The sequence below is a fragment of the Cibotium barometz genome, chromosome 20 (genome assembly GCF_041138505.1).
Source record: "Cibotium barometz isolate CiBa-2024 chromosome 20, ASM4113850v1, whole genome shotgun sequence".
NCBI lineage: Eukaryota > Viridiplantae > Streptophyta > Polypodiopsida > Cyatheales > Cibotiaceae > Cibotium > Cibotium barometz.
Genome location: NC_141065.1, coordinates 7,466,793 through 7,481,770, shown reverse-complemented (window position 1 = coordinate 7,481,770; position 14,978 = coordinate 7,466,793). Strand labels below are relative to the sequence as shown.

The 14,978-nt window shown below is 43.6% G+C and overlaps 1 protein-coding gene across 1 annotated transcript in view; it reads right to left on the bottom strand.

Moving 5' to 3' along the window:
- Positions 1-11,784, bottom strand: part of LOC147627502 (transcription factor TGA2.2-like) — a 36,758-nt gene extending 24,974 nt beyond the window's left edge. Inside the window, exon 1 of the mRNA XM_086814412.1 lies at positions 11,522-11,784. The gene's annotated coding sequence lies outside the window, so the exon portion shown is untranslated. The remainder of the gene's footprint in view (positions 1-11,521) is intronic.
- Positions 11,785-14,978: the final 3,194 nt, after the last annotated feature.

Genomic DNA, 14,978 nt, shown 5'->3' with positions numbered 1-14,978 from the left:
AGCTAGACATCAGATAGCAGCCAACAGGCACTCGAACTGTGCAGGTGACATGTGGCAATGATGACGTGGCAGTGATGAGGGGCACTGATGACGTGGCAGCTGGTGTAGCTGGCCCGGCAGCAGTACTATTGTCTGACTAGGAGCATTGGTGCGTATATATACGTGGGTAGCCAAATCATCATATTCATCTACTTTCCTCGATGTCAGAGCGTTTCTTTGTAGGTGAAATGCTAGCCAGGGGTGTACAGTAGGTCACACGGCTGTGATTTCATGTCTTCATTCTCAGCCACATCTTGAACTTGAATTTGAGTTGTATTACTTCTTTCTTGCACATGACACGGAGCAGTAGTTTAGGACTCTTGTGTGTGCTGTATGTGTGATTCCACCGCGCTCTCCTTTCTCTTGAAAATCCTAGTGCATAGACACAAGTGTTCTACAGTTGGTATCAGAGCCTAGGGAGCCTACAAATTTCTTTTCTTTTCTGGCACTCGTGTGCATTGATTGCTTGGATAGGGTAGAGAAGGTAGATTCCAAGCGTGCACAAGTTCAAGTTTGGGGAAAATGAATATTTGGGTTCTCTTCATTGCACCTAGGTTAATAACTTAATTGGGGTATATTGTGCTTCCTGCCCCACAGACCCCTTACCTCATTGCGCAGGGCTGAATTCCTCACATGGTCCTTGATCACTTGATATTTGTCATGGAGTCACAACTCATTGATTTGCTTCTCAACATGAAGGCATCCATGGACGTGCAGACGGCTCAAATGGAGGCTGTCATGGCCCTGTGAAAATGGAACAGCACAAGTGTGGGCATGGTGGTTGCAGAGTCAGAATATTTTATGATTCACATGGGGGGTGCCCGGACAGAGTTTAAGATGTGTGGACATCCCTAGGTGTGAAGGGGGGAACTAGAACATTAAACTTTTAATGTTTATAAAGTTTGCCCCTAGGCCTTAGTGGCCCCTAGGGACTTTTAAAGTTTGGGGCCCTAGGGATTATTTTGGGGAGGAGGGCCACTCCACTTTTGGAGTGAGTGTTTCTCTCTCCTCTCCCTCTCTCTAGCTTTTGGGGAAGAGAGTCGTGGAGCTTTCATGCGCATGTTCTCAAGCGTGGAAAAGAAGAAGAGAAGGGTCGTTGGAGAAGTCGTGCTGCTGCTGCTGTTTTTCTGAGTGCAAACCAGCCGTACAGCACTGTACGGCCAGATCTGCTGCAAGTACCCTCTCTCTCTTCTGTTGCTGGCTGCGCATAGGAGTTGCTGCAAGGATTTCTGCTGCACACAGGGTCTGGTCAGGCTGTACCAGCAGGTACAACAGCAGTACAACACTGTACGACTGCCGTACAGTGTACGGACAGTCAAGTACAGCAAGTACAGCTGCAGGCGGCGTTGGACAGGTTGCTGGACAGGCCTGATTACGCAGATCCAGACGAGTACAAGTGTGGACAGCAGGCTGCGTGTGCAAGTACAACTCCTGGCACGTATCCCGAGGTAGTAAAGACGGGTACGGGACTGTTTTTCAGATCTGTAAATTCAAAGACAGCATAGAGGTGAACACAAGGAGGAAGGTACAGACAAGTACAAGCACATGTGTGAAGCAGGGTTGTGGAAACAAGTGCCTGCAAGTACAGATTGGTACCATTGCTTCCTCCAGTGCTGTTTCACGAGCTGAATTTGGTAAGCTCCGTTTCTGTTCATCTATCTCTCTTTCTACTGCTTGATGTCTGTTGCAGATGAGTTATCTGGCCCCTTGTGAGAGGAGGGGTATGGCAGATTGACAAGGGTTGAAACAGAGTTTGGCCAGCATATGTATATATGAGCTGAGATGATGTATCATGCACTTGAGTTATGCCAGATGTATGCTCATGGCTGCCCTGCTTAGTGGTCTTGGCTGATCAGAGGGAGGCCCAGTGTGTTATTGTGGAACACAGATCTGTGTGCATAGATCCTCTGTGCTAAGAAGGTTTTGTGGGCCGTCAGATTGGACATACAGGTGTAAACTCTTGGCTGATTTTTTTTGTACTCAGCCATTCATATTATTATAATTGAATAAAGAAATACCGCAAGGGGCGCCAAGCTTTGGGGCCAACAGGTGTCGCTTTGTATTCAGATTTGGGCACTCTAGCTCCAATCTGTTTTGTTTTCACATCTAGACTACAAGTGGACGGGTGACTGCTAGTCTACCGCACTCTGGTTTTCTATCAGAGGCCGGTTTCAGATGCTATATGTACCCGTCTCGACAAGATAAGAGTCAACACCTCGAGCACCTAGTATTCCAAATCTGGAATCTACAAGGACCCGTGCTTCGGAGCAAGTGTTGGACGAAGTGGCAAAACTTTATGGAGGAGGATTTTTCACTACTTTGGATGCACGCAAGGATGTCCTGGATGCACTTCACTCCCAATCTGGCATCATCATTCTACGCATGTGCGTAGTCGGCCGGAGAGACGTCATTCTCATCACTGGCGGTCTCCCTCACGAAGTCCCTCTCCATCGGATTCTTCGAACATTTCCCACTCACCTTTACCGGTTCAACGTTGGGGGACTACTAGTTTGCCGGGTTCTTCCTCCATGCCTCATGAGGAACAAGCTCAATTATTGAAGCTTTTGAAGCCTCCCAAGTTCAACAAGAAGATGGACGAAGAAGTCGTCGCCAATTGGGCCCGCAAGATGATTGCCGGTGGTTCAGATAATTTTCAGCTCTATTTGGTGTGTATGGCTTTGATAGGTGCTACTCTCTTGTGGTGGGAAGACCACCTTAGGCACCAATCAGTGACTCGTTGAGATGACTACCGCAGAAGGCGGTCTTGAAGCAGTTTATTCCCATAGATTACGAGTATGAATCGAAGAAACGCTCGGAGCATTTTATGCAGCAACATGGCGAATCAATAACCGACTATCTCACTCGTCGTTGCTAGAAGCTTTTGCTTGTTGAAATATACAAGTGAATAGGACCTCTGTACCCCCAGCTGGTGGAGGGGCTTGATCTCCCTCTTGCCATAACATTAGCCCAAACCCTTCTAGCCACATCTAGCCATACTCCCCACGCACCAGCCTATCTACTCAAATCGTCAAACCGCCAGCTACAGCTGCAGATTTTCGCGATTTTTCAAGCGCCTTCTTTCTGAAGCTAAACTAAGATCTTCTCAACACCAAAAGCAATTGATCTAATTCCTCTTGGTCCCAGGGGTTTTCAAGGATGCTCTACATGCTGGTGATGTCAGATTTGTGAAATTCCTCAAGGAGAAGTGGAATCAAGCTCTGTATCAAATATGCAGGTGACTTTGGTAAAACAGAGATTAAGCATTCAATGTTTGGTCAAATCTTGTGTTTCTTGGCTTAATCCTCTACTAGACTAACTGCTATTGATGACTTTGAAAGGAGTTGAGCTCATTTGAACTCTAAGGTCCCAGATCTGGCCTCCCCGCAACCTCTGTTTTCTGCACACAAAACAGAGGATTATTTTGCTAATCAGTGATTAATCAACACTAATCACTATATTTTGGTGCAATTGAGGGTTCAAATTAACCATTGGGTATCTGATACAGATCCCTATAACTTCAGATTACAATTCGGAGATTGTTTGATACTCCAACCATTCAGTACAGATTTGTTACCCTTGGCTTTATGTAATTTCTGGTGAATTTATGCTGATAAATCTATTGTAATCATCACCTAAACACCAGATTGAGTTGTAAAAGAGTGGACACTGCCCTTGAATCTTGAAATTGGATCAAGAGGTAAGACCCCCTTCACATCATCATGAGCACGATACAAGAGATAGCCAAATTTAATGGGGAGCAGTTTTATACATGGCAAGCAAAAACCATGTATTTGCTCATGAGGAAAAATCCGTGGGAGCTAGTTAAGGGAAGAGATGAATGCCTAGAGGTGAGTGGGAAAAATGAGTGAAAGAGTAAGAATGAGAAAGCATTAGGACTTATCGCACTCAGTTTAAATGATGAAATCATTCATCACATCACAGGGATACAATGGGCAAAAGATGCATGGGATGAACTCGATAAATTATTCGGCACTCAAGCAAAAAATTCAAAGATAAATCTATTGATGCAATTCTGCAAACTTGATATGAAGGAAAGTGAACCTTTAATCACACACTTGAACAAATATAAAAGCATTAAGCAACAACTGGCAGCCATTGGCAAGAAGGTAGAAGATGATGAGGCACTAGTAGTGCTTCTGAAGAGTGTGGACAAAGGTGAATATGAAAACATTGTAGCAACCTTAAAGAATGTACCTAAATTGAAGCTGCACGAGATAGAAGGAGCTCTACACCCGAGGAGGATTCTCACGAGGACGAGGACGAGGAAGAGTAGGAGGAAGAACCTTCACTTGCTACAACTGTGGGAAGCCAGGACACATGGCAAGAGACTGCTACAGCAAACCTAGTGGAGAAGGAACGACATCGGCGAACTTCATGGAGACTCCTAACAAAGTGGAGTCAGATCATCTTTTCTGAGAGAGAGAGAGAGAGAGAGAGAGAGAGAGAGAGAGAACCACCTCTGAGCCACCGATGATGTAGGCCATGTGGTATATGTATGTGTGAGCACTTTAGTCAAGGTCACGGGCACTTGTAGTAGCCTTGGATACATAGAGAGAGAGAGTGTCAAGGACTACAAGTTTAGGGACTTAAGTCACTGGTCGCGGGCTACCAAGTAAGAGGGAAACTTGGTATAGGGTCCAGGTGTGCTAGAATTATTCACTTGAGGGGAGGTGTTGAAATATACAAGTGAATAGGGTGTGTATGAGAACAAGCCCTTAGCAAGAGGCTGTAAAAGAGAAACTGTAAATGAGTGAGAAGCTGTGAAAAGGTGAGAGATATCTACTGGGAGAGAATAAAGGGTAGCATGAGAAGATTTAGGATGTGTGGAGATATTCTGGGAAGAGGTGGAGAGAATCAAGCAAAAGAGATAGAGTGAATCAACGAGAGATCAGTGGGATTAGATGCTTGGATGTAAACTCTATAAATTGAGGCATTGGCCTAATGAGAATTTGCTGGTTTTTGATTATCCATGCCTACATTAAGCTATCAGTTAATTGCTCACTAATCACGTCTTAATCATCGTCTAATCTCTTTGTTAATCATGTTGATTCTTGCATTTGATCCACCATAGCTCATCACATTGTTGCAGATTTAACATTGCTGCTGCTCCCAAGGACCATCCAACGGTCGGAGCAAGTTGAGCGATTTGTGGATGGTTTGAAAGTTGAAACCATCTTTGCACGCAAGCGTTCATGCACATCATCCCCGTGATCTTTCAAATGCAGTTCGTCTTGCTGTAACTCTCGAGATGCGGGAGAGTTCCAAGTCTGGGACTCAACATGGGCAGCAGAAAGGCAAAGACAAGGGTAGCCAGTCAAGGGCCAATGATGGTAAGGAAAAGACAAGTGGGGAGCATTGGTGACTCGCCTCACTCTTGACACCAAGATAGCTGTCGGACAGTGCTTTTATTGTAAATCCATCTAGCACATCGCAAGAGATTGTCCGAGGACCTTAGAGGAGCAATCCGAGGAGGAGGCTTCTTTAGAACCAGAGGAGCAATCGGAGGAGGCGGCTTCTTCGAAACCGGAGGATGAGTGTGAAGAAGGAGATGCATATGTGCGCGTCTCAACTTTTTTCATTTCTCTGGTTGTGCATATGCCAAGGTGCTTCATTGCATCAAGCCATAGGTACGAACAGACGAAGTTTTTAGGGAGGTCTCTGAGGGAGAGTCTTCACAGTTGCCATTTGCACTCAGTGGAGAATCTGTGACCTCAAGGGTGGTCGCTTTTGGGGTCATTCAGTATCTTCAGTGTCTGATGTCATGAAGGCACCACAAGAGGACATTGCCATCAAATTTGTCTTCGTCTTGGGAGCATGGCCCAGTTGGTGTATCTTCACAACACACAAATTTCTTGGAGACTGTATCGACAACAATTGAGGTTTTGACTTCGGTGTATCAACGGATGTAAGTATGCTCCACAGGGCATGCATGATTTAGAAGTACAAGTGCCGAGTAATACCAATGGATACAGATTTGGTGCAGTGTGTCTAAGGAGTATTGTTCTTGGTTTTGCTTTTTGGAGCCGATGCAAGCAGTTCTTGTACTCCATCTAAACCGATGTATTAGTGTCACGATTGTGACTTAGTTCATTATACACAGTCTCCTTATGATTACAGATACTGAAGTGACATGATTACAGAGGACCCCTACACTTGGATGGTCACGACTATTCGCTCTAGAGACATGCCTCTTCATCAAGAGCCACACTCCTTCGACGACTGGTCACACCCCTTCGCTCTAGGGCTGCAACTCTTCACCCAATGGTTGCAGCTACTCGTCCAAAGGATGTGTCTCTTCGCCTAGAGTCATGACTATTGGTCATGGGATGTGTCTTTTCATTCTTGTCTCTTGAACTCCTATATAAGGAGCCTGTTGTATCACAATTTCAATCAATCAATCAAACATCTGTGTTCAAGTCTACTTTCAGTTTTAGTCTTAACAGATAGTGGATGAAATACTAAGTAATAACAGTAATCCTCACAGTGGTATCAGAGCAAAAATTTTTCCCGGGCCTACGGTTGTGAGCCTCTCACCCTCTCCGCTCTACTCCCCTACCCGGTGTTGTATAGAAGAAGCAGAGCGATGGTGGACTTGGCGTGAATCCTTGCTCAAAGTAATGTAGACAAGAACACAAGGTCTCACACCCATACACACGCATTGTGTGTATAGCAGAGAGGAACCCCTGCTGTATTTCCGGACTACCCTCCCTCCCTGCTGACTGGTGGTGATAAGCGTTCACAAATGGCGCCCTTCGCTGCTGAATATGGAGCCCCCCCCTCTTCGCCTCGTTCGCTGCCAGTTGTCGGCCTGGAGCCCTCACTGCCGACGAGCACCTTCTCCTCGTTTAGTCGCTGCCGGTGCTCTTCAACGCGGCGCAATCCAGTCGGCGAGACTCTTCGAAGCGGCGCATCGATTCACGGCGACGTGCCCGTCACCTTTACACAAAAAAAATAATAACAACGCCTTATAACTAAAGGCTTACAATTAAGCCTTATTACACGTGGCTCTACCAACCACGTAAAGCAGCCAACACCTAACGGCCAGCGCCGGCGCAAGGAAGCCCGCCAGCCGACCAGCACATTAAAAAAAAAAAAAAAGAGGAAGCGAACATAGCCGACCAGCGTCTTTTCAAAAAAAAAACCCATACACTTACGGGTTCCTACGAAATGGCGCCTACCTTGGTCTTCTGTGCGCCAACTTGCTGCCGCCTCCCTTCCTCAAAAGCAGCCTTCTTCATTGCTAGGCTCTTGCGGTCTATGATGGTGTTTTCCGCGGCTTGACGACTACGACCTTGGTGCTTCTTCTCCAGCAAAACTATTTATTATGACATTCACAGCAACAAGCTGCATTCCAGCGGTTTGAAGCCATGTTCCATCAACAACCAAAAGCTCGTATCGATGAGCTTCAACATGTTTCTCAACAAAAATTCTCTCACCCTAAGCATGGTTCTTCAGAGACAACCAGACACAAAGTATCTTCGTGCGAGCAACGCAAGCCTCAGCATGGATATTCTTGGAAATGTTACAGTTCTAAGCAACCAACTTCTCATTGGAATCATCAGCAACAGAAGCAGCAACATGAAGCTTCCAAAGGATCACATCTCGGAAAGAAATCAGCCATATCAAGATGGGCTTACTTAGTGGCACGTGTGTCCGACCCTAGTCGAGTACTCGGTCGTGAACGCCGCGACGTTGGACAAGTTTCCCCTCGCGAGCAATGCCCTACATTCAAGTCCTTGCAAGCTCTTGGTGGCAGTGTTGAAGACTTACTCATTCTCATGTTGTACAAGAGGATCCTTGAGAGGTCTAAGAGGCGCAAAAAACCTCAACCTCCCCCTTCTACATTGGAAGCCTTAATACCTGCTAAGAAAGCTGAAGATTCAGAAGATTCTGGTACATGTGTGACAAATACAATGTCCACAACCCCTTTTCTTGCCGTGACCCAGGCAGAAGCAATAGCCTCGTCACCGCCTGTGCAAAACGGAGTCTTTGCCTCTGACCAGATACCGGACGCCGTGGTGAATGATGATTCTTCAAAAATGAAGACTCCAGTCCTTACCTTCAGTGGTGCAAATGAATCTTTGGACATAACTTGTCCCGAGAATAACTTTCTGAGCATAGAAAAGCATATGGAAGATATTTCTTCTCAACCTACGACAACACTTGAAGACTTTTGTGTTCTAGAAAAATCAGTGGAATCCCTTTCAGACATCCACCAGGTGGTTGTCGCCTCTCAGCCGGAAAGCGTGGTGACACAATCAGATAATTTACCAATAGTTTCACTTGAAGCAGATAAAGATTCAATCTTTTCTTGGACAAAGCTCGAAGTTACCAATGATATTAACAAAAGTTCTATTCAAGTTACAGATATGATTCTCATGCTTTTGGTAAAGATGAGACAAGTTGCAGATGCAGTTAATATTCAGTTTGGTATATGCAAGATTGTTATGGTCAACAATAATGCCATGACATGGGATCTAGCAGCTAGAGCTTTGGATGCAGAAGCAATTCAATCATTTCCCTTCTTCCAGAGTCTCAACAACTACCCCTGGGTTTTATTTTAAATGGGAGGGAATGTCACGATTGTGACTTAGTTCATTATACACAGTCTCCTTATGATTACAGATACTGAAGTGACATGATTACAGAGGACCCCTACACTTGGATGGTCACGACTATTCGCTCTAGAGACATGCCTCTTCATCAAGAGCCACACTCCTTCGACGACTGGTCACACCCCTTCGCTCTAGGGTTGCAACTCTTCACCCAATGGTTGCAGCTACTCGTCCAAAGGATGTGTCTCTTCGCCTAGAGTCATGACTATTGGTCATGGGATGTGTCTTTTCATTCGTGTCTCTTGAACTCCTATATAAGGAGCCTGTTGTATCACAATTTCAATCAATCAATCAAACATCTGTGTTCAAGTCTACTTTCAGTTTCAGTCTTAAATACACAGATAGTGGATGAAATACTAAGTAATACCAGTAATCCTCACAATTAGTGTCTAGAGTTTGGATAGCAGAGTTTTGCTCAACCATTTTCTAGAATGTTCACAGGTTTGCAATGTTTTTTCATGGATGGTTGGACAAACGGAAAGTTCTTTATCGGGTGGAAGTTGGTCATTCACAAGTTTCTCTACAGGTCTTCATGCTGACGTGGCGAGGACGGAATGTGAGCCTTCGCAGTGGACATAAAGTGGTCTCGCAGCGTTCGGGATCTTGGGTATCTTGGATGAGCTTCGCTTGGATCTTTTCCTTTCATGAAAGGGCACTGTATATGGACACAATGCATCTCAAGACAACTGCGATGCAAGTAGGGGAGAATGTGGCACACTTAAGAGTGTGCAGGGCAGAGCCAAACATCAAGCAGCAACCAATAGATAGTCAAACATCGCAGGCGACACTGGCAGTGGTGATGACCTGGCGGTGGTGAGGAGGTATTGATGACGTGGCAATCAAGTACACCTGGCCGACAGCAGTAGTGCTACTAGCCGACTAGGAGCATTGGTGCATATATATACATGGGTAGCCAAATCATCATATTCATTTGCTTGCCTCGGTGACTTCACAAAGCGTTTCTCTGTACGCGAAGTGCTAGCCACGAGTGTACAATAGGTCACAGGGCTGTGATTTGACATCTTCATTCTCAGCCACATCTTGTACTTGAATTTGAGTTGTATTACTTCTTTCTTGTACATAATACAAGGCAGTAATTTAGGACTCTTGTGTGCCATATGTGTGATTTTGCCGCACTCTCCTTTCTATCTCTGGAAAAACCTAGCACATAGGCACAAGTGTTCTACACACGGACCCCCAAAAATGGTAACTAAATGACCCTGGGTAGTCCTATCTGCCAAACTCTGCAGCCATAACTGATCTGGGATAATTGCTTTTGTTCAGGCTGAATCTGCCACTCTTCAAGATAATGCGTAGGAAGGGGAGAGAGGGGATTCTACATATAGACCTCCAAAAAGCTAAACATATTTACGTGAGTTTTTTGTTATTTGCATAAATTTGCCCGGTTTGCATTCACTGCATTTACACTTGCATCAATTTGGTTGCCTGTTCTTGACGACTGCCTCTCACACTCATTTAGCCTCTTTTCTCCCTTTATAGGATGAGGCTCACAACACGGGCTGGTCCTTCTGCTAAACCTTGTTGCACAACCTAGCATCTCTTATTCAACCACACTAAAGATGCAGAGGCTTTGTCTATGTCTTAGCCCTACAACTCAGCACAGCCCCACCATCATCACTTGGGAATCTATTTCCTCAACCATGTCATGGCACATTACAGCGAGCTGACATTTCTTAATTGGTACAACCAAATACATCCCACAAACACCAAAATGTTTGCAAACAGACAGGAGGCTCCTCCAACCTGCTTGGATTCCCAGTGGATGCTCAGCAGGTGTGCTTGACTAGCAGAGGACACGGAGGAAGTCTGCACCCCACCAATGAAGCTGGCCAGTACAATTTGGACTGAGCTTGTTCCACGCCCACTGGTGGCATGAAACACCCCTGTACTGTGGCTTAGAGCAGCCCAGTATCCCTAAAAGGCTTCCTTGAGACCTACAACATGGTTCTATTCTTTCATGATTGCCAAAAGAACTTCACAATTCGCTACCAGTATACACTTTCTTACTCTCTTCAATACGTAGTTTCCGTCCAAAGCAGCCAGCCTTGTGTGACCTGTTCAGTGAAGAACTATTGTTGTAGTGCTTACAGCCTGATCTGTTTTTTCTTACTAATAGAAGGATCTCTTTCACACAAAGGAAGAAATGGTAAGGTGCCTTCTTAAGGGTTGTGCATAGAGAGATGTGATATAATATGGAATACAATTGGCATCTACAAGAGGGCAATTACAAAGCGTACCGCGAGAAATAGAATATAGGCAAAAGCCCACAAAGAAAGGGCAAATAATTCATTCTTGACAGCCGCATTTATGCACTGAGACTGATACAAAACTGGCTCCACAAGACATTGCAGAGTATGAAACATCAAATAACCATGACTACTGATATCCAAGCTGTGACTTGGTCTAGTGATTTGCCGGCCGTGTCCTCATGTGTCTCTCAAAAGCGTCATCTAGTAAAGTGTGTCAAGTTTACGATCACTCTAAGGCATGCCCTCTGTCTCATGCTCTTTAAAGTCAAGAGCTGGCTTCCCAAGCTTTCAGCCCTTACATAAGGTTTGAAATGCAAGAAATTACCCTGAATAAATTGAATGAAGAAAACAAACTGGTTCACTTCTACATGTCATAAATCTAGAGCCAGAACCTTGCGTCTCATGCTCTGAAAAGTCAAGAGCTGGCTTCCCAAGCTTTCAGCCCTTACATAAGGTTTGAAATGCAATAAATTACCCTAAATAGATTGAATGAAGAAAAAAAACTGGTTCACTTCTTATGCAGGCTTGTTTGAATGTTTGCTACAGAAAAGAAATGCTGAGTATGAAGAAACTTACACTATTGGAAGAGATTCCTGACAAAGAGCTGTGTATGCTGTGCAGCAGTCCTCTCTGTGTCAAGTAGCAAGTTAGCCCTGCCCACCACCACCAAACTGGCAGCCTCAGTCCGCCATAACACACACACACACAAATGGGCGACCATGCCCTGAATAGAGCTAGTCCCCCCTCTCTCTCTCTCTCTCTCTCTCTCTCTCTCTCTCCCCAAATGTGAGCTTGGAAGAGGGGAGAAGGGCAAACAGGAATGTGGGTTTTTGTGGGGAGGGCTAAAAGCATCGTGGGCTTTTGTTGTTTGGTAATAATAATCTCAGTTGAATTTGGACGATTGCCCACTCGCTCACGCAAGCTCTCCCTCGATTTCCTAAAGTGGACGACCATGCTCCCAAAAATTCAACGACCCCTTTGTTTTATATCCCACTTTAAATCGGTCCCCTGCATTATTTTATTGGCCTCCTCACGTGCGCATTTCTCAATCATTGACGTTTTCCATTCAGCGTCATTTGGTGGGGTTGCCTCTTTGAAGAAAGGGTGTGTCATTGTGCATGCGTGTGCATGTGTGTGTGTGTGTGTGCACGTGCATGCACGTGCACGTGTACGTGTACGTGTGCGTGCACGTGCGCGTGCGCTTGTGCTTGTAATGCTACCTTACCCAAGTGATTGTGTGCAAAGTTGAAAGTTCACGCTAGAAAAAAATTGAAACATTTGTGTGTCAATGCAAAACCAAGAGGCGAGTGCTAGCCAATTCAAGAAAAACTCTAAACTTAGTTCATTCCTTCGAAATAATTTAGAGATCCTAGCTAAAATTTGGCCTTGCCTTAAGCGTGAAGGAAAGGAAAAGTAAAATATTTAAGATATCTATAATTGCAAATTAGTTTATGAATTTGGGTAGTTTTCATTAATGAAATCCTAAGGACTGCATATATTTGTCTAACTAGAAAAAAACATCTTTTTTGAGCAATGTTGCTAACTATTGAATGACTTCAATTTGATCGAGTATTCAACATTAAACGAGTTCTATTTTTAGCCACTCTTGGCAGGCCCCTTTTGAAAATTTCATCGAATTAACCTCCTCACCAATTGGATGCATATTTGTTAGTCAAGTGCCCACATCGTGAGTTCTTGGAGCTCCATTTTTTTTCCCGAGAATTCTTGTAGCTCCATTACACGACCCCACATATGGTCTTTGGTAAAGTAGGGATAACACAAAAGTGGGAGTGCAATCAAATGCCAACCTCATTTTAGAAAAAAACAACCTCCTCTTTATGCATTCAATTAACCTTGACTATATGGAAAGGTGAAAACTATAGTCTGAAAATGAGTGATGTAATAGAATTGGTAAGCTTTCCTTTGAGAATATACAAGCTTTTTGAAGGCAGTGGTGGCAACACGAGTGGTGCTTCTAGAAAGTCAAATGCACCTCTAGCCACATGAAGCATCACAAATGGACCAATTTTTCCCTTGTTAGTGGTAGTATAGGTGTGTTGCATTACTCTTTCTTTCACTCTTTATTGTCCATAGTAAGTGGTTTCACGCTATGATGTCCAACACAAATCTATAAATCATCGCTTCAAACCAAGTAAGATGACTTGTGAATAAAATTGCTATAAAAAACATCAAAAGGAAGATTGTGAAGGGGTTGAAGCGACCCAACAAACACACAGGTAGAATGTCATCGTCAATGTGCATTCACGAGGATTACCAGATGGGTCACATGAAAACTAAGGTGGCAAGATTCAAGCAATCACCAAAGATAAAACCCTAAGGCGTGAGAGCCTAAGAGAGATGTGTAAGCATATTGGATAACATCAAGTATTGATCTATGGGGCAATCTTGCTAGCCTCCACCATGGTTAAATCTCTACAAGTTATGAAAGCTATGTAGACATAAATCTATCATAGGGCCCACAAGTTAACCCATAAGTTGAAGGGTTATTTCATGTAAATGAGGTTTCATATATATCACAAAAGTTTTTACCATTTACAAGATTGAATCGTCTTTCGTATGAGCGAGGTCAAATTTCCAAGGAGTGAATAGGTCCAGCATAGGTTTAATCTCCATAATGACAATTATTTTTGAGAGACATTGAAGGAGATGGCACGGCACTCCCATGAGAATAGTCCCTTAGAAGTTGCCTAGCTTACTATTATCGTAGGATGCGTGGTTAGGATTGAACACGTACGGGTTAGGTATAGACTTACATTCAACCAAGATATGCAAGATTTTCAAAGATGATGCAATCGAGTTTGTGGAGTGGATAGCTAACTTCAAAAGTGATATACTTTTAAATACATGATAGTGATGTCTTGCCAAATCAATGGATTGGCCTTTGAATATCCCTTGTAGACTGCTTCCAACCCAAAGTGCCAACATAAAGTGCTTCACAATTGATGTGCCTCCATTGGACCAAATTTCTCAAGGATACGAAATGTCATATTTTCATAAAATTTTGATCACACTGCACACTACAAACTAGTAATATTGGTATGCCCTCCTAGGAATGAACCTTCTACCAAAACAAGGGGCTGGTTGTCATTGTGGACTACTTCCAAAATACCAAATGCTTCACAACTAGTATGCTTTCCTCAAACCAAACCTCTCACAAGAATATGAAATGATGTATTGTCACAACATTTTCATCGTAGTTGCACTTGCCATGCCTCCTCAAAACCAAACTTTTTGCCTGAGTGAGGTAGTCCTAATGTCTTTTTTCTAAACAATCACAAAAACACAACCCAAGAGTCTACTTGTTTCCTTTTTGCCCTTGGCTTTCCCCTTTTCTTGGGATTAACTAACACCTGATGATATGATTTAGCTATTGTTTTCTTGCCATCAAATATTTTGGTATTACACATGTACATGGATGAAATCAACACATGCAATTATTAAATTTACACAAATTAACATTGAGCTTTGTGGTTAATAAATTTAAACCAACATGAAAACAATCTCTACCTTAGTGTAATATGTTATGCGATCATGTCCATGTCTAATGTAGGTCATACATCACGTGTGAGTCATGTATTGTGCTCTCTCTCTCTCTCTCTCTCTCTCTCTCTCTCTCTCTCTCTCTCTCTCTCTCTCTCTCACACACACACACACACACACACACACACACACACACACATGATTGCATATGCGCTCACACACACCTCAAAACAAAAAATATAGAAGCATGTGGAAGGTATTTAGTGTGCTTCCTCTCAAAGTTATATAATTCATAAAAATAGACCCTTCCCTTTTATGACATGTGGCATGCATCATGAGTTATATATCTCATTTAAAGTCTAATATGTGCACATTTATCATGAGTTATGTGATAATTTTTACAAAGAATGGGGGCTAGGGAGGATCAAAGCTATTGATAATCTTCATGATAAATAGATTAAGTCTCATGATAAATAGATTAATTCTATTAAAATAAGATTACAATAAGCTTAAGCAACAAACACTAATCAAG